The following is a 27820-nucleotide window of genomic DNA, read 5'->3' on the forward strand; positions in this document are numbered from 1 at the left end:
CCTGAGCCTGCTATGCTTTCCTGGATCTCAGAGACTCACAGCTATAACTCTCCAACCTGAACAGGAGCAATATCATCTGTGTCCAGGCCCCCTCACAAAGACAGTCCTGCCTGCTGATGGCATGCACAATAACAGTTCACATTTGTAGTTTTCTTTTTCTCACCTTGGGGTCAACAACCACCCCAATGATGCCCCTGATCAGTAGGAAGAAGTTACAACGGTCTTCACCCTTTTTCCATCTTCATTAGCCAACACCTTAATGTAAGGTCCTCTGAATGGGCTCACCATGGTCGAGCCATTGTGTCCCCGGTGACACACATAGGCCTCCTGGAGTCACAAAGCCTGGAGCAACAGAACCACTAAAGGAGAAGAAACAGCTAGTTCCTGCCTTAACTGATTAACCGACCTTGCAACATTCCAGCGTTGTGATATGTTCCTGCCCTACCTTAACTAATCAATCGACCTTGTGGTATCGTGCTTTGTGACCTCCCCCGACCTTGTGACTATGCACCTTGTGACATTCTTCCCCTGCCCAAAAAGACTGCCCTTAACTGTAGCTTTCCACTACCTACCCCAAACCTATAAAACCAGTTCCACTCTCACCACCCTTTGCTGACTCCTTTCTGTGACTCAGCCTACTTGCACCCAAGTGAATAAGCAGCCTTGTTGCTCACACTGAACCTGCTCAAGTGGTTTCTTAGATGGACACGCTTAACACTTAAGACTAAGATGTTATAAAACCCAAAGAAAGAGATTCAAACAGCCCTTGCAAAATTATAGCTGAGACAGTGAAAGAGATCCGACCTAACCCACTCTATCTTGATTCTAACCCTCAAGCTGTCCTTGCTCATTCCTGGACATAGGCTGAACTAACTTTGGGAAGACCTTAGTTTATAGTTGATAGTTTAAAACAAAGATGATAACAGCCCTATCCTCAAACAAACCCCTTTCTTGCCTGGGGACTAGACTGCCTTGGTAGGACTAACAAATTAGCCACAAGACTAGAAATTATGGTTTAGGAGTCATGCAGCTAGAGGCTACAAGATTCTGGCCCACCCCAAATTGCTCCTGGGGATAAAATCACTATTGTAAAATCTAAGACAAGTGCTTGAGATATTTTGCAGACCTTGCACTTGATGAATCAGCTGGCATCATCCAGATCAATAAACTGGCTCATCTGTTCTTGTGGCCCCTTACCTAGGAACTGACCCAGTGCAAGAAGACAGCTTCGAATCCCTATGATTTCAATTCTAACCTGAACAATCAGCACTCCCAGCTCACTGGCTTCCCCACATCCACCAAGTTGTCCTTAAAAACTCTGGTCCCTGAATGCTGGGGGAGACTGATTTGAGTATATAACTCCTGTCTATTATATTTGAATAATATAACTCTTGTCTCCTGCAAATATATATATTTAATATACATTGTATATATTTAATATACATTATATATATTTAATATACATTATATATAATATACATTATATATTTAATATACATTATATATATTTAATATACATTATATATATTTAATATACATTATATATATTTAATATACATTATATATATTTAATATACATTATATATATTTAATATACATTCTATATATTTAATATACATTATATATATTTAATATACATTATATATACATTTAATATACATTATATATATAATGTTTTCTTTTTTACATAGAGACGGGGTCTTGCTATGTTTTCCAGCATGGTCTTGAACTCCTGGGCTCAAGCAATCCTCCCACCTCGGCCTCCCAAAATGTGGAGATTACCGGCACAAGCCACTGCACCTGGCCACATTTGTAGTCTTTGATGCGACAGGCACTGTCCTTCATGTCTCATGCTGAATAAATGAATTAGTGAGTTAATGAACAGCATTATTTCTTTTCAGTCTCATCAGAATCACAGGAGGTAGGAGCTATTATTACCTCATTGTGTGGTCAGGAAAGGAAAGCTCCGACGGATACAGTGACTTGCTCAAGGTCACTCGTTGGTTAGAGGCCATGCTGGGGTCAGCCATAGGTTGTTGGGCTCCCAGGCAGGGAGTCTCCCACCACACTGTCCAGGCTACTGTGAGCAAATCACAGGGAGTCAGTGATGGAAGAGGAGACTGGAAACCCACAGACAAATTCTGAATGGCCACCAAGAGACAAGAACATCCCAGCCCAGTCTCCTCCATGAATCCAAGAGAGGAGGGAGGGAAGGGATGAGGGATGGGGAGGGGATAAAGGATTCAGGAACTTGGCAGCATCCACCAAAAGCATGCCATGTGTGACTTGGGACGTAATCCAAATGTAAAGCACTTCTAGAGCACTTGGCAGTCTTCACCATTAGGAAAATAAGAGACATTAAGCTTTGCATCCTTCCAAAGGAGGTGATGAGATGCCTAGAAGGGCCGGCAGTACTCCGTCTTTGTGGAAACAAGCCCGGAGCCCCCGAGTGGTACTGATTCCTTCCGCATGCCTTTGTGTTTAGCTACAGTTTTCCCTGCACATTTTAGAAAAAGAAATAATGCACAGCGTTGATGTTTTGCCCTCCCTTCTGGCTGCAACCTCTGAGGGCCCCGTCAGCCTGCATGCAGCCAGACCACAGGCTTAGGAGGGCTTCTCTGTGGAAGGCAATGGCCCCTTCTCAGTCACAGATTTTATGAGGTCCCTTGAAGAAGATGCGATATGGGTCCTTCTGGAGTTGCTCATTCCTGGGGAGGGAGAAGGGTAGTGGATGAGCTCCACAGAGAGGGAGAGTGAAAGAGCCCAGACCTTGTGACCTCAGGCGCTAGAGCCAAGGCAGGATCCCAGGATGGCTGGGCCAGCTCTCCCTGCTTAGGAGGTCCTGGGACAACAGAAGCTTCTAGGCGTCCCCCAGGGGCAGTCAAGGATCAGTGCCAAGAATCATTTGAGGTAGGGTCAGAAACACCCAGGGCAGAACCAGGCTGGACCTGGCGGGACCAGGGCTTACCAAGGGTAGGAGTAGAACTCACCCAGGAACAGCACGAGGACTCACATGGGCAGAACCAGGACTCACCAGCGGCAAGAGCAGGACTCACCAGCGGCAAGAGCAGGACTCACCAGGGGAAGGAGCAGGACTCACCAGGGACAGGAGCAGGGCTCACCAGGGGCAGGAGCAGGACTCACCAGGGACAGGAGCAGGACTCACTAGGGGCAGGAGCAGGACTCACCAGGGACAGGAGCAGGGCTCACCAGGGGCAAAACCAGGGTTCACCAGGGGCAGGACCAGAGCTCACTAGAGGCAGGACCAGGGCTCTCCAGGGTTGGGACCAGGGCCCTCCAGGGGCAGAATCAGGGCCCTCCAGGGGTGGGACCAGGGCTCTCCAAGGACAGGACACCCTGTGTGTTGGTGTCTGCCCTGAGTTCACAGAGCTCATCTTAGGAAGCTGTCAGAGGGAAAGTCCCTGAAGTAGGAAGCCAGCACCATCTTTGCATGGGCCTGCTCTGGGGTTAGAAGGAGGTAGGTTCATGTCTGTCAGGCTCTGCCTCTCCTTTCTGGTTGTCTTTGAACAAATCACTCAGCCTGCCTGAGCCTCAACATCCTCGGCAGAATATCTCCCAAACAGGACCCACCTCTGGGTGGTATTCAGAGGATGGATGAGATATTGTGAAAGCTTAGCTCGGTGCCTGGACCATAGCAGCATTCAACAATTACAGTCAATAAATACCATCATCAATTACCTTTCATGTCACTGCACTGGAAGAAAACCCAGTTGCCCTCTGGAATTTGCACCAAGAGAACGAAAGCAGAGAACCCTGGAGAAAGGACAGGAGAGTGACCCAATGGCTATGGCCTCACCTCCAAGGCCCGCCTTCCACAACCCATCCTTCTAACCTTGTCGCCCAGTGGAGACCAATTTGAACCATCCTTAGAGGAGTGTCACCCACCTTCTGGTGCTGGGCCAGCATGAGGGGCCCACTGACCGCTGTACCACACAGCACAGAAGAGGAAGGCTGTCCATCTACCTCCAAATTCATAGGCAGCTCAATTTTTTTCTGCTCCTGACATGGGTGGGAACACATCCCCAGTGGCTGCTGGAATATGAAAGGGAGAAAGCGAGTCCCATGCCCTGGCCATCCACCCTGCCTGGACTTCAGTATCATCAGCCCACTGCTGCCCTGCTTGGAGTAAGCACGTTCCCCTAAGTCTGGAGTCTTGAGCCTTTTTCTCATCCATCCTTCAGAGAAAGTAATTTTCAGGAAGCAAAAACAGGCTGGCCACATAGCCATGAAAGTTACACTTTCTGGCACCTGGTACATAGAACAAAGCAGCGGCCACCGAGCCTCCACTTGCTAGGCCCAGTGCTGCGAGCTATGCATCCATCAATCCAGGAGATTCCCCACGACGCCCGACGAACTCAGTTTTATTATCCCCGTTTTAGAGGTGAGGAAACCGAGGCTCAGTCACCTGCCCCAGGTCTCACCACTCACAAGCTAGGGAGCCAAGATTCTACTCTAGGATCTGATTGGGCATCCATCCAAAGCTACGTGGGTCATCGCAGGTGTGTGTCAGACCCCTCCGAGGTCTGAAACTAAGATTTCTTTGCATTCATTATCCACTAGCTAACAGAAATTTCTGGAATCCTTGAATGCCTGAATGGCAACAATTTCTATGTAAAATATCCAGATTGGGAATATTGTTTCTGGTGAGCCTGTCAAAATGTCTGTCGATCTCATCTGCCACCCCAAATTAAGAATGTCAGCATTTATTAAGACCAGCGGAACTTGGGAGCTGCCACTCTGATTATTTCATTAGCAACCTTGACTGCTCGCCCTCCCTCCTGAGACAAATGTTTTGGGCATGATTGGAGCCTTTTTTTCCCCTGAAGTTGCTCTCATATTAGCAAATTTTGCCTCTGAAATAAGAAGAGTATGCATGTTAAGTTAAAAAAGACATAATCTTCCTGAAATAAGCAACTTTCTGATGTCTAAAGGAGTTCTCCTTAAAGAGAGATGGACCTTCCATCTCTGCAGGAGGTGGTATAGATGACATGTGTCTGAGGAATCCGAGGGCTCACCATTCATTACGGAGTTCAATCCAGATTCCCCAGATCCCCACATCCCAGCAACGTTATCATGCTGTGGATGGCAGGTAGATACACGGATCCCTAAAATCCTAAAAGTGGAAGGAGATTGCTCCCTAAGCTAACTGGAACTGGAGCGTCAGCATGACAGGGTAAGAGAGAAAAGCTGCCCAAGAACCACGGCATCCGGAGAGGATAAATATGGACCAGGATTAGGGTACAGGGCTGCCTGACTCCACGTGCCTCTGAGGCCAGGCTCAGGCGCTTGGGTCTTAACAGTCTTTACGTAGTGGACCGGCATTCTCATGCTGTGTTTTGAGAAGATTCCTCTGAGAGCAAGGAGGTTGGGAGCGCAATGAAAGCTGGTGCTGACATCCAGAAATGGGTACAGAGGGTTCCTTTGGGGTGGTGGCTGGGATATAAGAAGAAGCAATGTACACAAGAGATGCTGAAGAAGGCTCACTAAGAGATGGCCCTGCTGGAACATGGGAGGGAAAGAAGAGGCAGGAGTTGGAGATTCCAAAGCAGGAGGCACCGGAGGTGACACAAAATGGGGAAATGAGGGAGTGCCACAGCTGTGGTCAGCTCAGCACAGGCCAAAACTCGCTGAGATAGCTGACATTTGAAGACTCACCTGCTGATTCGATCAGCTAGCCTCCCTTCTAGGACTCTTCTAAATGCAAACCCTGAGTTCAGTTACATCATCAGGAAGCGTGTTGTTTGACTCTCCTCAAAGAAAGCCCCCCTTAGAGGAAGACGTGATGCAAAGCTTGCAACTCTAACAGAGAACCAGTGTTGCACCTTACCGTTGCCCTCAGCCTGCCCCTGGGGCAATGATTTCCCAAGCGAGGCTAAGAGGATCCTTACAGGAACTTTGCCAAAATGTAGCTGAAGACTTTGGTCATCATACTAACTAAAAAGTAATTAATGTATAGAACTAAACACATTTCCCCTCTTGCTTTCACTGCCAGAAAGTTCAGAGTTCAGAAAACAGTAGATTCAATCTTCAATTCCTTCTTAGTACCCAGAAATAGTTATTTCTCTGGTCCTTGAGTGAGTCATTCTTCTTCATTTGTAACTGTCCTGTTCTCTATGCCTTTACTTTTATACACTGCTTCCAAGGTCTTCTGCAAGTTGATAAGGGATATAACTCTGAAAAGACTGAACTTTATGCTGGGAAGCTTCTGCCTGTTGCAGAGCCCTGAGAAGAGTGTTAGACACACTCAGTGATATCCCCAGTTTGGTGATTTTCACCTCAAGCAGAGTGAGTGAGATTCTTGTCATGTGTTATATTGTGTCCCCCTAAAAGATATGCTGAAGTCCCAACCCCTGGTACCTGTGAATGTGACCTTAAATGGAAATAGGATCTTTGAAGACAGAATTAAGATGTAAAGTAGGATGACGCTGATATGGTTTGGCTGTGTCTCCATCCAAATCTCATCTTGAACTGTAGTTCCCATAATCCCCACATGTCATGGGAGGGACCCAGTGGGAAGGGATTGAATCATGAGGTGGTTCCCCCATGCTGTTCTTGTGATACTGAGTGAGTTCTCAGGAGATCTGATGGTTTTGTAAGAGTCATTTCTCCTGCTGGCACTTCTCCCTGCTGCTGCCTTGTGAAGAAGGTGCCTTGCTTCCACTTGTGCTTCTGCCATGATTGCCAGTTTCCTGAGGCCTTCCCAGCCATGTGGAACTGTGAGCCAATTAAAGCTCTGTCCTTCGTGAACTACCCAGTCTCAGGCAGTTCTTTATAGCAACATGAGAACAGACTAATACAGAGGTCATACTGGAATAGGGTCGATCCTTAATTCAATATAACTAGTATCCTTATAAGAAGAGGAGAAGACACATGGAGACACATATACCCAGAGAAGAATGCCAGAATGTCACGTAAAGGCTCAGACGTGCAGAGGGAAGAAGGCCATAAGACGATGGAAGCAGAGACTGCAGGGACGCAGCTGTAAGCAAGGAGTGTCGGTATATTAGTCCCTTCTCACACTGCTATAAAGATAGACCTAAGACTGGGTAAGTTAGAAAGGAAAGAGGTTTAATGGACTCACAGTTCCACATGGCTGGGGAGGCCTCAGGAAACGTAGAATCATGGCAGAAGCAGAAGCAAACACCTTCTTCACAAGGCGGCAGGAGAGACAGAGAAAAGCTCAGGAGAACTGCCACTTAGCAAACCATCAGATCTCGTGAGGACTCACTCACTATCGTGAGAGCATCACGGGGATGCCGCCCTCATGATCCAGTCACCTCCCACCAGGTCTCTCCTTGACCTGTGGGGACTATGGGGATCACAATCAAGATGAGACTTGGGTGGGGACACAGAGCCTAACCGTATCAGTCAGGGAGCGCTGCAGCCACCTGGAGCCAGGAGAGAAAGCGTGGCCCCCTTGACACCTGAACCCACCCGTGCTTGGCCTTCCTGCCTTATTCTCCAATACCTACCTGTTACGGGCTGAATTATGCCCCCTACCCAGAAGATATCTTAGAGTCCTAGCCCCTAGTACTTAACGTGTGACCTTATTTGGAAATAGGGTCTTTTTTATTCTTTTCTTTTTTTGAAACAGGGTCTCACTCTGTCGCCCAGGCTGGAGTGCAGTGATGTGATCTCTGCTCACTGCACCTTCTGCCTGTCTGGTTCAAGTGATTATCCTGCCTCAGCCTCCTGAGTAGCTGGGATTACAAGCATGCACCACCACACCTGGCTAATTTTTGCATTTTTAGTAGAGACTGGGTTTCATCATTTGGCCAAGCTGGTCTCGAATTCCTGACCTCAGATGATCCACCCACCTCAGCCTCCCAAAGTGCTGGTGTGTGCCACCGCACCCCACCAGAAATAGGATCCTTACAGAGGTCATCAAGTCAAAATGAGGTCAGCAGGATGGGCCTAACCCAGTATGACTGGTGTCTTCATTAGAAAAGGAAATCTGGACACAAAGACACCCACAGAGGGAAGATGCTACGTGAAGAGACACAGAGAACACGGTCATCTACAGCTGGGGTGAGGCCTGGGCGATTTCCCCTCACAGCCCCAGCAGGAACCAACCCCAGGGACACCTCCATCTCGGACTTCCGGCCTCTAGATCAGTAAGAGATTTCAGTTGTTCAAACCGCCCAGCCTGTGGCAGTTTGTTCCAGCAGCCCCAGCCAACTCCTGACCTGAAATATATTTATTTGTTTACATTTTCTTTGCTGCTTTTTAGAATCTAAGCCCCACGTGGGCAGGCCTTTTTATATTTTAATCACTACCCTATCCCAAGTGCCTGGACAGTGTTGTTGCTGTAAAGCAGTTGCTTAATAAATATTTGTGGAATAAATGAATGAATGTGCTCATTGCTCACTCTGTGGCTGGCACCACACATACGTGATGTATTGTCCATACCCAACCTGCAAGGCAGGCGAGATGATCCCTGTGGGAGGCTCCGAGACTCTCATGGCACACCTGTGCCCAGCCAGTTCCAGATTCGGGGCTGGGTGTGTGACTCCCTTCCCTACACGGTGCCACTTTCACCGCCAAACAACTGGTTCTTGAGCAGAGGGAGAAGAGGGTAAGGGATGAGGCAGAAGGAGCTCTGTTACCGACGCTGGGCTAGGACACAGCATGCCCTTGGGGACAGTCACCTTCAAAGTAAGGTGCTCAGGTGCTCAGGTTCTCAGGACTCCAAGTCACACATTAGGGTAGGGTCAGATGTGACCGCTTCATCTCACTGGACGGTGGCTCTACTTTCAGAGTTTTCACACCTGAAACGCTGAGTTTACCAACAGATGCTTTAGGTTACGTTAAACCCGTGGAGATTTAGAAACAGACAAATACCACACGTTCTCACTTATCAATGGGAGCTAAAGGATGTGTACACATGGACAGAGAGTGTGGATTACTGGACACTGGCGACTATGAAGGGTGGAGGGTGGGAGGGAGGTGGATGAGGAGAAACGATTTAATGGGCACAATGTACATTATTCTGATGACAGATAAACTAACATCCCAGACTTCACCACTACTCAATATAATCATGTAACAAAATTGCACTTGTACCCCTTAAATTCACCCAAATAATAACAAATTAAAAATAAAAAATAGGGCCAGGTGCGGTGGCTCACGCCTGTAATCCCAGCACTTTGGGAGGCTGAGGCAGGAGGATCATGAGGTCAGGAATTCGAGAACAGCCTGGCCAATATGGTGAAACCTCGTCTCTACTAAAAATACAAAAATTAGCCAGGCGTGGTGGTGGGCGCCTATAGTCCCAGCTACTCAGGAGGCTGAGGCAGGAGAATCACTTGAACCCAGGAGGCAGAGGTTGCAGTGAGCAGAGATTGTGCCAATGACTGTAGCCTCAAAACAAAAAATTACAAATAAAAATAAAAAATAAAAGTCAGTGATGCAGACAGCACTGATTTCAATGTATAGTTATATAAATTAAGAGAGATCTTGTAAATAACTTATAAACTCTTTAAATGGATCATGCATTTAGTGTTGCATATGTAAAACCTCATCAGTAGACCTAAGGTTATGCAAATTTTCTTCTAGAAATTTTATAGCTTTGCATTTTATTTAAGAGAGATCTTGTAAAAGTGTACACAGAACATTCACTTAGACCATATCTAATGTCAGAAACAGTTTCAATAAATTTTAAAGGATTTATATCATACCAAGTATATACTCTAACTACAATGAAGTTAAAATACAAGCCACTAAAAGAGATGCCTAGAAAATCCACAAATGTTTGGAAATTACGTAGTACATTTCTAGATATTCATTGGTCAAAGAAGAGATCACAAAGGAAATTAGAAATATTTCAATGCAAGTGAATGAAAATATAATATATCAAAATATGTGGGATGCTGCCATGTAGTCAGAAATGTACGCTTTATTGAAAAACAGGAAAAGTCTAACATGAAATCAAAAGCTGGTTGATTGATAAACTTCTAAATAGACTGATTAAGAAAAAAAAAACTGAAGAGACAACACACAGATTATCAATATCAGGAATAAAGAGGGCTCATTACTATAGTACCTACAAATAGTAAAAAATTAATAAAGTTATAAACAACTTTATGCCAATAAATGTGACAATTTAGATGAAATGAACAAATTCCTTGTGAGACACAAATTACCAAACCTAGGAGAAATCGCATCTACATATATATATATGTGAGAAATTGAATTTTGTAATTTTAAAATTTTCTCACAAAGAAATTACTCATCCCAGATGGTTCCACCAGGAAAGTCTATCAAATAGAAATAAAAATACCAATCTCTTTCAGAAATATAGTAGGAGGAAACTCTTCCCTACTCATTTTATGACAAGAGAAGATGAGAGAAGAAAATGATAGTCCAATATCCCTCACGCAGTTAGGTCCAAACATCTTTTTTAAAATACTACCAATAATAACAAGGAAAATATAAAAAATACAACATGACCAATGGAGTTGATTCCAGAAATACAAGGTTGCTTTCCCCCTTACATTGGTAAGAAGGGAAAATTGTATTTGTCCTCACTGCTTCTATTCAACTTTGAAATGGAGACTTCAGGTGATCCTTCAGGAAGTTCTGAAGCTGGGATGGTCCTTCAGGGACATCCAGCATTAACCTGTGGGGCTGGGCTGTTTTATCCCCACATCTCCTAGTCATTAAATCAGGACTGTCACTGGGCTAAGAGGATAGCATTTGGCCAGGCAGCTCCCGGCAGCAGCTAACCTCCTGACAGGTCGAAAATGGGAGGGTCTTCAGCACTCCCAGCATCATTACAGGCAGACTTTACAAAAGCTGGATGCGTGGGCCCTACGACCTCGCACTTTCGCTCTCTGCACACCAAAAGGCATGTACCAGAATGTTCACAGCAGCTTTATTCATAATTGTTCAAACATGGAAATTACCCAGACACTTGTTGTTGTTGTTGTTGTTGTTGTTGTTGCTGTTGTTTGTTGTTGAGACAGAGTCTTGCTGTGACGCCCAGACTGGAATGTGATGGCACCATCTCGGCTCACTGCAACCTCCGATTCCCGGGTTCAAGCGATTCTCCTGCCACAGCCTCCCAAAGTGCTGGGAGTACAGGCACGTGCCACCATGCCCAGCTAATTTTTGTATTTTTAGTAGAGACGTCTCTACTAAAGACCCTACTACATGGGGTTTCATCATGTTGGCCAGGATGGTCTCGATCTTTTGACCTCACGATCTGCCCACCTCGGCCTCCAAAGTGCTGGGACTACAGGCGTGAGCCACTGCGCCCAGCCTGTTCTTCAATTTTTAAAAGGTGCATCAAGAAACTGGAATGTTTAGATATAAAGTGTGTTAAGAGAAATACTTCAGCTGAATTAAGTTTAAAGGAGTTTAACTGAGCAATGAATGATTTGCGAATCTGGCAGCCCCCAGAATCACAGCAGATTCAGAAAGACTCCAAGGGTGCCTTGTAGTCAGAGCACATTTATAAACAAAAAGAGTAAGGCGATGTAGAGAAATCAGAGGTGAGATACAGAAACAGCTGGATTGGTTATGGCTCGGTGTTGGCCTTATTTGAACACAGTGTGAACACTCAGCAGTGTTTGAGAGGTTGAAATACGGCTGCTGGATTGGCCAAGACTCAGCTATTGTTACAGGTGTATACTCTGAAGTTAGGGTCTCAATCTTGTCTACCTATTAAATTAGTTTGCAGTTCATCCACGAGGACTAAAATACAGAAATACGGAGTCCTTCTCAAGCCATATTTAGTTTGCTTTAACAAGCGTATAACATTTGAATAGAAAGTTCCGTCAAAACTTCACTCAGCCATGGAAAGTGTGATAATTATAGAATCAGACAGCAGTTTCTTCCTGTCCTAGAATGCCTGGATGTGAAGAAGGGCTAGGGAATTAAGTCCAGTGTTCTAGAAATGCAATAGTTACCACAGAGGGGCAAAGACCAAGAGGGGTCTGAAAGCATGCAGGTGAGTTGAATTAAGATGGGATTTGGCTGGGCGCGGTGGCTCACACCTGTAATCCCAGCACTTTAGGAGGCAGAGGCAGGTGGATCACGAGGTCAGGAGTTCGAGACCAGCCTGACCAATATGGCGAAACCTTGTCTCTACTAAAAATACAAAAAAAAAAAAAAAAAAAAATTAGCCAGGCTTTGTGGTGGATGCCTGTAATCCCAGCTACTCGGGAGGCTGAAGCAGGAGAATCGCTTGAAACCAGGGGGCGTAGGTTGCAGTGAGCCGAGATCGCGCCATTGCACTCCACCCTGGGCAACAGAGCGAGACTCTGTCTCGAAAAAAAAAAGATGGGATCTAGTGAACAGTGAGCAAGTTTTGCAAATCTGGATATAAGCAAAACAAATGCAAGTTTCAAGGGAATGGTGAAATTGGCTGTGGCTGAAAATGACGGAAAATTTTCTAAATCAACTTTTCAGAACTGTGGAAATTAACTAAAGGCTTGCAACAATTCCTGGAGATTTATTCAAGAAAAATGACTGAATCTCAGAGAGAACTGTGAGCTGCGCAGCATTTTAACTTGCCCTGTTGCCATCTCCTTCTTCCCAGCTCCACAGTAGCTGTAAATGCAGAAAGCTGGCAGCCGCTGGACAGGGGAGCCAGGGAGTGAAACTCCCCGAAGTCCTACTCTTAGAGATTGTTATTGTCTAACCTGTCTGGAAGTTCCCAGAAACTCCTCGTAGTCATCTGTGACAAAGAACATAGACTTTACACCCTTTATCCAGGGAAGTTATTTAATAAACAGCAGAAACAACAAAGCCTGGGGAGATGTGATTTCCAGAGTAACCACATTATGGTATGTCATATATCCAGTTTTCAACAGCAAAAACGAGGAGACATAAAAACATACGCGACATATAGCCCATACGTGGGGGGAAAAAGACACACAGAAACTGTCCCTGAGGAGGCCCACATGTTGAACTGACTATATAAAGATGTCAAGTCAGCTATTACAAATAACGTACGGTCAGTCCTCCTATCCACATTCTCGCATTGCAATTTTCAATCCACGATCAGTTGAATCCACAGATACGAAAGGTCAACTATCGGACTTTGAGCATCTACAGATTTTGGTATCCCCAGGGGTCCTGGAACCAATCCCCCGCAGATATCAAAGGACAACTGTATGTTCAAAGAATTAAAGAAAGCCCAATCTAAAGAAATAAAGGAAAGTACGAGACCCACGTCTCACCAAATACAGAACATGAATAAAGAGACAGAAATTAAGAAATTATCAAAATATATATCTATAAATTCTGGAGCTGAAAAGTACAGTAACCAAAATGAAAAATTCACCAGTGGCTCAACAGCAGATTTGAGGGTAGGTCCACTGAGATTATCCAGGTTGAAGAGGGGAACCTGTCTTAGTCAGTTACAGCTGCTATAACAGAATGCCACAGACAGGGTGGCTTCAACAGTAACTCTGTATTTCTCACAGTTCTCGAGGCTCAAAGTCTGAGATCAGAGTGGCAGCATAGTCTTTTCTTAGCTTTGGTCCCAAGCTTGCAGATAGCTGCTTCCTTGCCATATCCTCACATGACAGAGAGAGCTCTGGTCCCTTCATCTCCTTATAAAAGCACCAGTTCCTTCACCGGCTCCACCTCGAGATTCATTCAAACCCAACTACCTCCCAAAGACCCTGCCTCCAAATGCCACCACATTAGGGACTGCGGTTTCAACATATGAATTTGGGGTCTGGGTCACATACACTCAGTCCATAACAGAAAGGGAAAAAATGATTTTTTAAAATGATTTATTGGCCAGTGCCTCATATCTTTAATCCCAGCACTTTAGGAGACCAAGGAGAGAGGATTGCTTGACTCCAAGAGTTTGAGACTAGCCTAGACAACAAAACAAGTCCTCATCTCTAAAAAAAAATAAGAAATTAGCTGAGCATGGTGGTGTGCAACTGTGGTCCCAGCTACTCAGGAGGCTGAGGTGGGAGGATCACTTGATCCCAAGAGTTTGAGGCTGCAGTGAACCATGATTGCACTCCAGCCTGGGCAACAGAGCAAGACCCTGTCTCTAAATAAATAAATAAACAAACAAAGCCTCAGAGACCTGTGGGACACCATCAAGTGTCCCAAGACATTCACAATGGAAGTCCAAAAGGGTGTTTCCTGCCACAAGACCTTTGCACTAACCACTCTGCCAGAGTCATTCTACCCTTATATATCAATAGGGCTCACTCTCTTTCCTCTCCCAGGTTTCTCTCTATTCAAATATCACCTCCTCACTGAGGCCTTCCCTGATCTCCCCATGTAAAAAGCAACTCCCTGCCTCCTCTCACCACAAGCACCTCCAATCCTGCTGCACTGCTTTATTTTCCTGCGTAGCTGCCGTTCATCTGATATTCTGCGTCTCCATTTGCTTCTTTGGTTGTGGTTTTCTACCACTCCTAGGGGTAGGTTCTAGGAAGGATAAGAGGTCACTGTGAGTCACTGTCACACCCTAGCTACCAGCACAGTCTTGGCATCCTACAGATGCTCAACAAATACTTTTTGAATGAATGAATTCAATCACCCATAAAAATGTCTAAATGCGACCAGGCAGTGTGGCTCATGCCTGTAATCCCAGCACTTTGAGAGGCTGCATCAGGCAGATCACTTGAGCCCAGAAGTTCAAGACCAGCCTGGGCAATATGGGGAAACCCTGTCTCTATAAAAAATACAAAAATAAGCTGGGTGTGGTGGTGTGTGCCTGTAGTCCCAGCTACTCGGGAAGCTGAGGTGGGAGGACTGCTTGAGGCCGAAGGTCAAGGCTGTAGTGAGTTATGATTGTGCCACTGCACTCCAGTCTGGGTGACAGAACAAGACCTTATCTCACACACACACAAAAAAAGGCGAAATGCTTTCATCCAGTAAATTCACTCCTGGGGGATTAAGCAAATAATTCAAGAGAAGAGGAAAGTTATATGAATGCAAATGTTCATAGACACAGAGTTGTGTTTGTCAAACTTCATTTTACCAAGGGCATAGGGAAGGCTCATCAGGAAAAATCAGCATAGGGAGTCGGGTTTTCAGGAAACGTTCCTGAGAAGACAGAGTTTGGAACAGAATCTTAGAGGAAGTGGCAAGTTTGGCTTAGCAGAAGAAAGACACAAGCCAAAGTCCCAGGAAGAAGAATAGGTCCTCACAATGAAACCTGAAGGGCACCAGTCACCTGAATCCACGGGACCCTCAGGGGGAGTACAGTTAGGGGCCCAGAGCAAAGCTGGTGATGAAGTGAGAGGTGCAGTCAAGAAACCCACCTGAAATGCAGTATAAACACAACTGAGCTCTTCTCAGTAAACACTGGAGAACTTCAAAATGCTGGAAAAGTAATGTTGGCATCTTACAGAAACTGTTTTAAAATACCTGCAAATGTGCAAAATATCTGAGATCTGCTCTTCCAGATCAGGGAAGTTATTCTTCAGCTCCTGGCAGATCCTGTCAAACAGACGCCCACGGAGTCTCTAACACAGAACCAGCTCAGATCGGCAAGGGCAGGACCTCTCTGTCTGGTGAACACTTCCACGCCTATTAAGGATCCTGTATCAGATCATTCGGGAGCTGTCAGTGTGTTTGCAACTCTGTCAGAAAAGATTTGAGAGTAATTTCAACAGGAAGAATGAGAAGTAATTCTTCTACGTGTGAAAAGTCCTCAGACAGGAAAACTCTCCAGGCAAAAATATTTGAGAACATGACAATAATGACAATGACAACAGTCTTGGGGCATAAATGGATCAAAGGACATTTATGGGGTTTCTCTCTTAAGCAATGGGCAAGTTATTTAGGCACACATAATCTGAGTGACAGTCATGGGAAATTGTAAGCACCTCCCATTGTTTGGCAAACCTTTATGGAGACCTGTATCACATCAGGCACAGCTTTGGTCCCAAGGCTGTGTGGTCCTGGTGTCTCACCACACCCTCGAGGCCCTGCTGGGAGGCATGAGGTGTGAGAGTCGGTTCTAAAATATCTTCTTCTCCTTCCCAGACCTCAAAAGCACTCCTTTTCCTCCTCCCCCACCACTAAACTTGTGGCAAAGTCTCTTCAAGAAGTTCAGACTCACACAAGGCTGGACGAAGCGGGGTCTTCAACCAGTTTCTTGAAGCAAGGACATGTGAAGAGTACAGCTGTCTGCTCAGAATGGTCATGGGGAGGAGATGGAAAAAAGAGAACAAAACACTAATAAACTAGCCTGTCTTATTAGTATCACAGGAAACTACAAGCCATTAGCAGTGACTGAACAGCAGAAAAGAAAATGATGGAAAAGAATGCTGTCATCGGCTGAGCGCGGTGGCTCACACCTGTAATCCTAGCACTTTGGGAAGCCAAGGTGGGTGGATTGCCTGAGCTCAGGAGTTCAAGACCAGCCTGAGCAACATGGTGAAACCCCGTCTCTACTAAAATAGAAAAAATTAGCTGGGAGTGGCAGCGTACACCTGTAATCCCAGCTACTCGGGAGGCTGAGGCAGGAGAATCACTTGAACTTGGGAGGTGGGGGTTGCAGTGAGCCGAGGTCACACCACTGCCCTCTAGCCTGGGTGACAGAGCAAGACTCTGTCTCAAAAAAAAAAAAAAAAATGCTGTCATCAGATTATGCTTCTGGCCTTGATGGAGAACCAGAGGAGCCCTTCTGCTGCAAAAAAAAAAAAAAATTACTAGATGAAATACATGAAAAGCCTGTTTTCATACAACTGGATGTGAGCAGGAGCTTCAGAGTGTAAACTAAAAATAAAATCCTAAGTGCTCCCCACAAATTAAATGAGCCCTCTCTTGGCCAAAGGGACCCCTGAAAAACCTTAAAAATTGAGTTCCCAGCCATGACAGGATGGGCGGACAGACATGCCTCGTTAACGCCTTCCATTTTGTGGTTTAGACACAGCTGATGAGCATTAATGCTAAAATAGAGATCGTAAGACTGACAACAGAGTCTGTGACAATAAGGTATCAAACTATAAATAAGACCTACGGCCATGCCAGGTGTCAGGTTCACGACTATGCCAAATGTCACACTCGGGGTCAGGTTCCAGCCCATGCTGAGGTCCAAAGGGAGTGGGTAGGTTAGAAGAAAGAATAGTCATGGGGCTGTAGGCAGGTGAATATGGTTTTATTCGGCAGCAGCTTTCATCAACAGCTTTCTCACACTGTCCGCCCTGTCTCCGCTGCTTAGTCTGGAGGCTCCCACATACACAGCTGCGCAGCCAGCTCTCCCTTGCCTTCAAGGTTGGCAGCTTAACTCTGTCTCTCTCTGGGCACCAGCGAGCCAAGCTGTATCCTGGCTCCCCTCTGTCCATCTGCAAAGATGGACAGCTCTGGCTCTCTCTCTCTGGGTGCCAGCACTGTACAGTGTCGGCAGGGCAATTATACCTTTTACAGACAATAGTGGCTTAATGCCAAGGGATGGCCTTCCCATGTTATGGCTCCATGGATGTGATAACAAGTGGAGTTATACGCCTGCGCTCTAAACTCGCTGAGTCACGCAAGATGTAAACATCCCACCTTGGCCTATCCTTGATCAAAGCACAGCCATGTTCCTTATACCAAGCAAGGGTTGAATCACTCACCTCTATGCTTAAAGAATAAATTCTGTTCTAACAGCCACAGAATTTTTCTTTTTCTCTACCATCTAAATAAGCACTGGTCTCAGGATAAGCAATATTAAAACAATTTGCCGCTCATGCAGATAAGGCACAGACTAACCGCCCAGCTATAACTACACCTTTGATTGTACAAGACACTGACGTCAGTAACTTTCTCTAGATCAAACACCACCAATCCAGGCATGAACTAGTCCTAGCCAGTTTACAGAGGGTGCACACTTGAGTGTTTTTGTGACCTAAAAAGAACTTTTGACCTATAGGGTCTAATTGTAATACATTCAAATGTTATTTTCCACCCCAAGTGAACATGGGTTGTATGTTACATGCAGGTTTGTTCAATATGCATGTGTCAGGACCCCCTTCATGAATACTCACATCTCCTCTGATAACCTGTTGAATATGTACATTTGGTCAACATGTTCAACTTAAAATCCTGACTTACCCTTTTTTCCCCCAGAGGGCCTGTCTCTGGTCTTTGATGGAGGCTCTTCCCAGCCTACAGGATGGCCACCCTGCAGGCTATAACCCCTTATAAGAAATAAAGTCTCCTCTGCAGGCGTGGGGGCTCATGCCTGTAATCCTAGCACTTAGGGAGGCCGAGACAGGAGGTCTGCTCGAGGCCAAGAGTTCAAGACCAACCTAGCCAACATAGTAAGACCCTGTTGAGGCAGGAGAATGGGGTCTAGAAGCAGGGAACCTAAGGCCAATTCATGTTGGCTTCCTAGAACTAAATCAAAAGGAAAACCCCAACTTTCCACAACAAAGTAACAAAAGGACCAGAGGCAAACCCTCTGTGCCTTCCCATTTTCTACAACCAGTCAGATTGATTGCAGGCTAAGTCTTTGTTTACATAGAAGTTTAACTTTGTAACTTCACTTTAGCCGCTGATTGGTTGCTTTCCACAACCAATCAGACGTTTGCATAGTGTGTAACCTTTGTAACTTCACTTTGTAGTCACAGTAGATTGCAGGCCACTACACCCATTTGCATGGTGTGTACAGCAAGTGGCCAATGGGAAGCCTCTAGAGGGCATTTAAACCCCAGAAAATTCTGTAACCAGGCTCTTGAGTCCCTGTGCTCGGGTCTGATCCAACCTTGTGGAGTGTACTTTCGTTTTCAATAAATCTCTGCTTTTGTTGCTTCGTTCGTTCCTTGCCGTGTTTGTGGGGTTTGCCCAACTCTTTGTACAAGATGCCAAGAACCTGGACACCCTCCACTGGTAACACCGTCTCTGTTTGAAAAAAAAAAAAAAAGTGAAACTCTGTCTCTACTAAAATACAAAAACTAGCCAGGCATGGTGGCGGGCGCCTATAATCCTAGCTACTCGGGAGGCTGAGGCACAAGAATCGCTTGAACTCGGGAGGCAGAGGTTGCAGTTGGCCGAGATCGTGCCACTGCACACTCCAGCCTGGGCGACAGAGCAAGACTTTGTCAAAAAAAAAAAAAAAGAAGGAAGGAAGAAAGGAAAGAAAGAAAGTCTCCTCGTCCACATTTATAGATTGTGTGATTTTTAAGTCAACAAGAGACAACCTGGTCTTCAAAGCCTGACTGCCTGCAAGAATATCGGGATGTGGGGAGGACGCTGCAGACACGAACAGTCACACGGCCGCTGATACTGACTCACTCAGGGCAGGGAAAAGCAAGTATTCATCCTGGGAAATGCCGAGCTTCAGGTGCCCAAAGGACAACCAGGTGAAGCCAAGCAGTGGCTGGGGATGTAAAAGGCACAAGAAGGAAGAACACCACATCTGGGTTTGGAAGTGCACTGGAATAAGCCTGTTCTGCAGCGTCTTCGTGCATAAATACTTTCCCTCTCCTCCATATTTATCTAGTCTCCTTTGCCTAAAAAAAATTTCAAATGGAGCCATTAGGAGCCAGCTCCTGGACTCCCGCAAGCAAAGTAAATAGCTTTGGCACCCAGCATCTGACTGTGCTAACTGAGGTCGAGTGGAAAGGCTGGGCTGGGAAAAAGCCTGAACTCCTGGGTCAGAATGACCTGTATTCAGATTTCAACTCTGCCACACCAGCTGTGCTTCCCCGTCATTCACAACCTCCTGAACCTCAGAATCCTCTTGAGTGAAACAGAGATAAAACTCATCTCATAGGCTAATGTATTTCACAAACCAATTCCTAACTGGAGGCACTCGGTGGTGGCAGCTGCGGCGTTTGCACTGTAATTGTTGATGGGCTCCCTTTCTCTCTCTCCCCCTCCTAGACTCAGCACCACTGAGCAGCACCGGCTTCCACAGGCCCCCACGAGTCACACTGGTGCCTGGTGCTGCAGAGCTGAAGGAGGCTGTGGGGAAGGGAGCTCAGCTGGCCACCCCAGCAGGGCTCATGGAAATCCTGAGCATGACTCAGCTGTGACGATCCGAATTCACATTTGTGATTTGTCAGACACACAGGAACGAGGCCAGCATCAGCCTGCCACCTTCTGCCAGGAAGAAGATAACCAATGCTAGCAACTGTGAGTCACCACAGAGGTTTCGCTGCAGATCCACCTCGGGGATGCAGGGGGGTGAGGGGCTGTCCTGAGGTCCAGTAGACGTTCCCCGGGCAGACAGGCGTGAAAAGCAAGTTGGGAATGGGCTTAGATGTCGTGGAGAGGGGACATGGCCTCTGCAAGGATCTTCCCATAAAAGTGCCCTCAAGGCACCACGACGGCAGGAGCAGTAAGGACGTGCACCCTCGGGGCAAGTCTGCTTTCCTCCGGAGCAACTCCGGAGCTTTAGGGCATTCGCTGGAGGGCCTCATGACGGACGGCTGCCCTGCAAGTTGCTGGGGACCAAAGGACGCAGGGCGCGAAGCTCAGCAAGCAAAGGTGACCAGCCCTCCCGAGAGCCGGTAGCAAATACCTGAAAAGCCACACTGGGCCCACGCCTGTGCGCTCGGAAGACGCCATGGCAACCGCAGCAGCACCGCCCCCCGGAGCCCGGGGCTGGCGCTTAGGGCGTGGCCAGGGAGCTCCCAGTCAATCGCGCCGCTGACGCACGGTCACGTGGTCGCTGCGGACGCGAACGGTCACGTGGCCGACGAGCCCGCTGCGTTCTTTCGCCTTGGGCCCCTCGGAAGCATCTGCAGCTCCCTGGAACCCTAGCGGCGGGGTCTTCTCGCGGGAGCGGCCTGCGCCGGCGGCTCCTGGCCCCCGCCGCTGACAGCCCGCAAGCGTCCGGCTTGGTCTCGCCGCAGCCCCGAGATGGGGCTGCGTTCAGAGGCGTGCGTGGGGGCTTCTGAGCCTGCGATTTCCCGGCTTTTGAGCATCTTTGTCTCCACTCTCCATGTCGTCCTCTCAGGAAAACTTGAGGCCCGAGAGAACGTTCCAGCAGGAAATCTGGGGAAATCGGATGGGAGCAGCGCATGCCAGGAACGCGCCAGCTGCTCTCAAATACGTCTACTTCCTGCAACTACCCTGCGGGGCGGGCTGCCTGGTCCCTGCCTTAGAGATGAGGAAACAGGCTCAGATGGCGTTGAAAACCTTCCCCGAGGCTGCACAAAGCCAGGCTTTTCCCACCAGGACACCCCACTCGCTGCTTCTGCGTGACCAGCCTCGTGCCACACTTGAGGTGTGAGGGGAAGGGCTCAGCTAAGTTCGGTGCACTGGGCCCTGTCCCGGAGGAGCCAGCTGCCGAACCCAACCTCGTGTCTTCAGGACAAGACAGCCTGTCACCAGTGCCAGCCAGAGTCCCCGGCCTTGGCACTGCCCTGGGCTCAGAGGAAGGAGGAGGCCTACCAGGGACTTCAGCTGTAATGCGGCTACTCTGGCTGCGACGGGGACACTTAAGCACAGAGCCGGCCAGGCGTGAAAAATGGGCTCCAGCCGGGCGCGGTGGCTCACGCTTGTAATCCCAGCACTTTGGGAGGCGGAGGCGGGCGGATCACGAGGTCAGGAGATCGAGACCAAGGTGAAACCCCGTCTCTACTAAAAATACAAAAAATTAGCCGGGCGTGGTGGCGGGCGCCTGTAGTCCCAGCTACCCGGAGAGGCTGAGGCAGGAGAATGGCGTGAACCCGGGAGGCGGAGCTTGCAGTGAGCCGAGATCGCGCCACTGCACTCCAGCCTGGGTGACAGAGCGAGACTCCATCTCAAAAAAAAAAAAAAAAAAAGAAAAATGGGCTCCCTCACATACACTTAACTGAACCAGCTAAGGAGATACCAAAATTGTCCCAACTTTTTTCATGTCAAATGAATGAGGTTTGTCTCAGCCCCGACAGCAAAAAAGAAATGCTGTCTTAGTGCAATCAAACTAATAGTCACTAATGGTAAATCCAGCCCTTCCTACCATTTAAACTCTCCCTGGAAATGCCTGAGATTCCACTTTAGCAGTTCTCTGAGATTCAGAATCTTCTTCTTTGTATTCATTGACAGATGAAATGCACATAACCTCTTAAATTTCCAATGGGAGAGGAGGTCAGACAAAGCACTGGGCCCTAGGGAGAGGGAAGTGGAGATGCAAAAAAGGGAAGAAGGGCCCCCCTCCTTCTGGAGAGACTCTAAGAGGGGCCACTGGATCCACTCGGTGCATGTCACTGAGGAAGCTCTAAACCCTGGTTTGTCCAGTTCAGCACTCCCCAAGCCTTAGAAGGGTGATTGTCTACCCCTTGTGGGGTTCTGTTCCAAAGACTGCATGAACCCACTGAATGCCTAGAGCCACATGTGGCCACATTCACAGGGATATGAGCAAGGAACTCCAACATGCCCTTCTGGCCACGCTTCCCCCTGAGCAGCCCTGTCATCAAGAGAGTACGAGTTCAAAACTAGGCTCTACTCTCCCAGGATTCACCAGAACCACTTCTGTTTCCCTTTCCAGGAAGCAAAGCAAAACCATACTCAGAAAATAACAAGAAAGAGCCATAAGTCAAGGGAAAACAAGTCAATAAATCCACTATCTATGGCTCCAAGGAATAGAGGAAGCACCCAAAGTGATATGATTGTGAAACGTTATTATTAATACGGGAAAGCCGCTTCTATGTGGACCTGATCCTGACTCGTATCTCTTCATCTACGCAGACTCTTGCTGATGTCAAAGGAAAGCCCCAGGGTGGGAGCGTGGCTACTGCAGGAGGGCGCTGGTCTTAATCATCTGAGAATGAGACCTGACCTTCCCGCCTCACCCTTCTAGAAAAAAGGGCAGATTCAGAAATCAAGAGCCCCTCCGTCTGTTAAGTTTTGAGAAATGTTATCATGAAAACGAAGCATATGGGCCAAAGGAAATTAAATCCATCTTGGGTGCCCACCACTACTAGTACTGCCAAATGCTTGTTCAGGGAATAATGGTACATAGATGCCTGATTAGAATCAATCTGATGTGATCCAGGGAAGGCGGAGTAAATCACTCCCTACAGTAAGTGACCTTGTTGATCCCCTACTAAAGACGTGGAAGAAAGAGCCGGCAGGCATCTGAGGAATCGTGGCCATCATTTCCAGCTACATGGAGGGCCTATACACCAGAACTCCTGGAGGGCCTTTTACATTTTGGTGTGGGCCATTGTTCCCTTCCCCTCTTGCCCTCAGCCCCAGGGGTATGATACATTGTAGGGCTCACTGTCCATGAGTCTGAACATCAGCACCAACAGCGGGGGCAGCAGGGGAGAGAGAGCCATCATGCAAGGAGAGCACGCCGCCACCTCGTGCCCCAGCTTCTACACCTGTTACCCACTGTTCCACCTTTAGGAGGCTGACTCCTCCTGGTATTTCTGCCAGATCTAAACGATCACATCAGGGATCCAGGCACAAGTTGTCAGGACACAGGAAGTAACCATACAATATTTGTGCAGCACTTTGCAGTCTACAAAGCACTTCGATATGATTTTCTGTAAGAATATCATTATATTCCCTAGGTTAAAGATTAGGGCCCTGAGGCACAGTGTTATTGGCTGAAATATGTTCTCCAAAAATTTGTATGTTTAAGTCCCAACCCCCAGTACCTGACAATGTGACTATATTTGCATAAAGCGTCTTTAAAAAGATAAATGAAGCTGGCCGTGGTGGTGTGCACCTTAGGCCCAGCTACTCGGGAGGCTGAGGCAGGAGGATCACTTGAGCCCAGTAGTTCAAGGCTGCAGTGAGCTGTGATCATGCTGCTGCACTCCAGCCTGGGTGACAGGGCAAGACTCTTGACTCTTAACAAATAAGAGTGAAATAAATGAGGTTAAATTAGGTCAAAAAGATGGATCCTAATCCAATATAACTAGTGTCGTAAGAAGAGATTAGGACACAGACACACGCAGGGAAGACCATGTGAGGAGCCAGGGAAAAAATAGCCATCTACAAACGAAGGAGATAGTCCTTGGGAAAAACCAACCCTGCTGACACCTCGATCTCAGACTTCTAGCCCCCAGAACTGTAAGAAAATTAATTTCTGTTGTTTCCCAGGCTGTTTTATGTTACAGCAGCCCTAGGAAACTTAATACACACAGGGTTGTCAAACGAAAGCTGCAGGATTATACCCCAATTAACTGATTGCAGAAACAGTGCTCTTTCCCTCCAGGCAGCATGTACCTTGGCATGAACTAGAAAAAGCTCCCATTGCTAGAGATAAATTCTACTATTTGTCAGGAAACTGACCTAGGATGACCCCTATGAGAATGGTGCCCCTGGAGTTGCTGTGTGTCTGGCACGCACTACTGTACCTGGTGACCTAGAGTGGAAAGCACATTTGGACACCCTCCACGGCAGCGTAACACACAGGCCACTGATGAGGCTGAGGCTCCCCAAGCACTAGACAGCAGTGAACTCTGTGAACATGGGCTGAGATGAGCCAGTGAAGCCTCATAATGTCCAAGCAGCCCCTGCAGCAGGAAGGCTCAAAGCTGCTTTTGACATCTTCAGTGGTACTTGTAAGGTATCATCACAGAGGGGCTGTGTGGCCTGTCGGCTACCCTTGCTGTCTTCTCACCATTTTAATACTGTAAGAACTTTGAAATCTACATGTAATATAATGCATTACTTCTCCTTTTTGCCTAAATAATGTGAGGTTTGGATTTAATGTTGATTTTGGTCAACTGGTCCAAATATTACATATCATACTGTAATTAGATTGCCTAAAGTAGGTCCAAATATTACATATCATACTGTAATTAGATTGCCTAAAATTAGGTCCAAAATATTACATATCATACTGTAATTAGATTGCCTAAAAAGTAGGTCCAAATATTACATATCATACTGTAATTAGATTGCCTAAAAGTATTCGTTTTCAAAAGAATGATTTTTAAAACAAGAGCAACAAGCCAAGGGGGTGACAGAGAGTGGTTACAGTTTGGCCATCATCCTAACATCAGCCTTTTGGTTACACAAAAATCTGTCCCAAACACCTTATATTTTTTGAAGTGGTTAAAATAAAACATTAAAGGACTTTGAGGAAATGCAACTGTTTCTGGATGCATTCTTTGAAGAAAAAATACTATTCTTCATTTTAAAAGCTATTTTTCTAATACTAAGCAAAGAAAAAAGATAAGGTCATATAAAATGAAAATAATGGGAGGGGTGGAGATAACAAGAGAGAAAAGTTGTCTTAAAGCCTCATGACAAACTTGTATACGGTACGTGGGTTGACAGTGAAAAGCAAGCGGGATGGAGTTGAAAATAATGTTTCATTCAGCTAGCACCAGTCTCTCTCTGAGAAAACAGATTTTTGTTTGAGAAAAAGACTGTAACGCCAGGCCGGGCACGGTGGCTCACACCTGTAATCCCAGCGCTTTGGGAGGCCAAGGCAGGCAGACCACTTGAGGTCAGGAGTTTGAGACCAGCGTAGCCAACATAGTGAAATCCCATCTCTACAAAAAAAAATACAAAAATTAGCTGGGCATAGTGGTGCATCCCTGTAATCCCAGCTACTGGTGAGGCTGAGGCAGGAGAATCACTTGAACCCGGGAGGTGGAGGTTGCAGTGAGCCAAGATTGCACCACAGCACTCCAGCCTGGGCGACAGAGTGAGACTCCATCTTGGGGGAAAAAAAAGACTGTTCTGCTGTAGGGTGGATTGATAATTTCCACGGTTGCCCACTGTAACATTTCTGGTCTCACATGTTCTAGAATGTTACCATTACCCCCCGCTTTAAGAGATAGTGTCTGTTTCCCCATCCCTTTGAAAGTACCAGGGCCTCTGTGAATAGAATTGGAAGAAGAGTATAGCCAGAGTGACATTGTGTGACTGCCAAGGCTGGGTCAAAAAGGTGAGAGGACTCCCCTCAGTATTCTCGTGTTTGTGTTCTCTCTCTCTGTCTCTCTCTCTCTCAATGGTTGAAACCCATCCAACCACTATGCCGTGAGGTGCCCAGAGGACAAAGTTGGAGGACTCCAGAGGGAGGGTTCCAGGAGAAGGACGAGAACATGATAAGAGCAAACTGCAGGACAAAGATAAAGGCAGCCAGAAAATTGAAGCATCTCCACTGTAGGAGAAAAATCCCCTCCACAAAAGGACATGAAATGATAGTACATGAGCTGGCTCTGCTGGAAAGGATGGTTGCAGGGTCTTAATAACATTGTGAGAAGATGGGGGAGGAAGTGAGGTAAAGATATGAGTGAAATCCTTCTCGTAATAGGAAATCGGTAGGTGACGCGTGAAGGATGGGTTTATCAGGAAATAATAGCATTTGCTCACACGGAGGTGGTTGGCCGAATAATGGTCCCAAACCCATTGATTCAATCAACAAACACTCTTTGAGCTCCTCCCATGTGTGAGCAGGACATCCTGGAAGCCTCCCCTAGGGTTCCTGTTCCAGGAGGGGGACTGGGAATAAATCCAGGCATTTATGCCAGAGGGGATGGTGAGTGCTTTGAGGAAAAGTAAAGCAGGTGAGGGAAGAGAGTGCCCTGCTTTGATGGGTGATATGGTTTGGCTGTGTCCCCACCCAAATCTCTTTTTTTCTTTCTTTCTTTTTTTTTTTTTTTTTTTTTTTTTTTTTGAGAGGGAGTCTTGCTCTGTCTCCCAGGCTGGAGTGCAGTGGCGTGATCTCAGCTCACTGCAACATCCACCTCCTGGGTTGAAGTGATCTCCTGCTTCAGCCTCCCGAGTAGCTGGGACTACAGGCGCCTGCCACCGTGCCAGACTAATTTTTGTATTTTTAGTACAGATGGGGTTTCACCATGTTGGCCAGGCTGGTCTCAAACTTCTGATCTCAAGTGATCTGCCCTCCTCAGCCTCCCAAAGTGCTGGGATTACACGAGTGAGCCACCGTGCCTGTCCCCAAATCTCACCTTGAATTGTAGTTCCTATAATCCCCATGTGTCATGGGAGGGACCAGGTGGAGATAATTGAATCATGGGGGGCGGTTCCCCCATCCTGTTCTCGCGATAGTGAGTTCTCATGAGATCTGATGGTTTTATAAGGAGCTTCTTCCCCTTTTGCTCTGTGCTTGCTGCCATGTGAAGAAGGATGCACATGCTCCTCCTTCCACCATGATTGCAAGTTTCCTGAGGTCTCCTCGGCCCTGTGGAATTGTGAGTCAATCAAACCTCTTTCCTTTGTAAATCACCCAGTCTCAGGTATGTCCTTATAGCAGTGTGAGAATGAACTAATACAACGGGAGAATCAACAAACCACCGAGAGAACAACATTTGAACAAGAGGGAGTGGCTGCCGGGTGTGCCTTTCCTCTTCTTACCTGTGGTGCCATTGTTGGTCCATCTCCACAGAACCATCTGAGGCTCTGCAGTTTATCCATCCCTATCTGTAATAACACTAATAACAGCCCCTCTACCACAAGCAACCACGGCAGATGTTTGCTCCCATTTGTAAAAGTTCTGGCTCAGCTGCCTCGCTCTGCTTGCTACAGGCATTTATCAGCTGTTCACTAAGCTGGATGGCGCAGTCTGCAAAGATAGATGCGGACACGTGGTGCCCTCCTTACAGATCAGCTGCCGAGACACACATATCGGAGTTCTGAGAACACACATGTTCAAGAGCGTGCGGAACGCGCTGTACTCCGCAGATCCTTCCTGGGCCTCACCTCGCTATATAAGGCTCTTCAGCCTCACACACATATAGACACACAGAGTCATCAGCACGGGTTTGGTATTGCTATCTTTGGAAACAGCCCACGTCTTTGAGTCCCATCCAGGGCCACGTCCACCTGTGGTTATCTTTTGGCAGCATGTTAGCCTTTTAAAGGCACCCACATGCTCACGCCACTCAAGCTGAAGGAATTCAGGCATGTCGCCTTGGAGCTGGGAAAATGATACTCCCGATTTAGGGACTGTGGAGATAAGAGGGAGTTCAGA

General features: G+C 47.0%; 1 long non-coding RNA gene across 1 annotated transcript; it reads right to left on the reverse strand.

Annotated features, from left to right (window-relative positions):
• Nucleotides 1-12549: 12549 nt before the first annotated feature.
• Nucleotides 12550-15551, reverse strand: LOC129481837 (uncharacterized). The gene is made up of 3 exons (XR_008657529.2): nt 15370-15551; nt 13310-14424; nt 12550-13167 (listed from the first exon to the last, which is right to left on the reverse strand). It is a non-coding gene; the product is annotated as an uncharacterized lncRNA (long non-coding RNA).
• Between the last annotated feature and the right edge of the window lie 12269 nt (nt 15552-27820).

The sequence above is a fragment of the Symphalangus syndactylus genome, chromosome 5 (genome assembly GCF_028878055.3).
Source record: "Symphalangus syndactylus isolate Jambi chromosome 5, NHGRI_mSymSyn1-v2.1_pri, whole genome shotgun sequence".
Lineage (NCBI taxonomy): Eukaryota > Metazoa > Chordata > Mammalia > Primates > Hylobatidae > Symphalangus > Symphalangus syndactylus.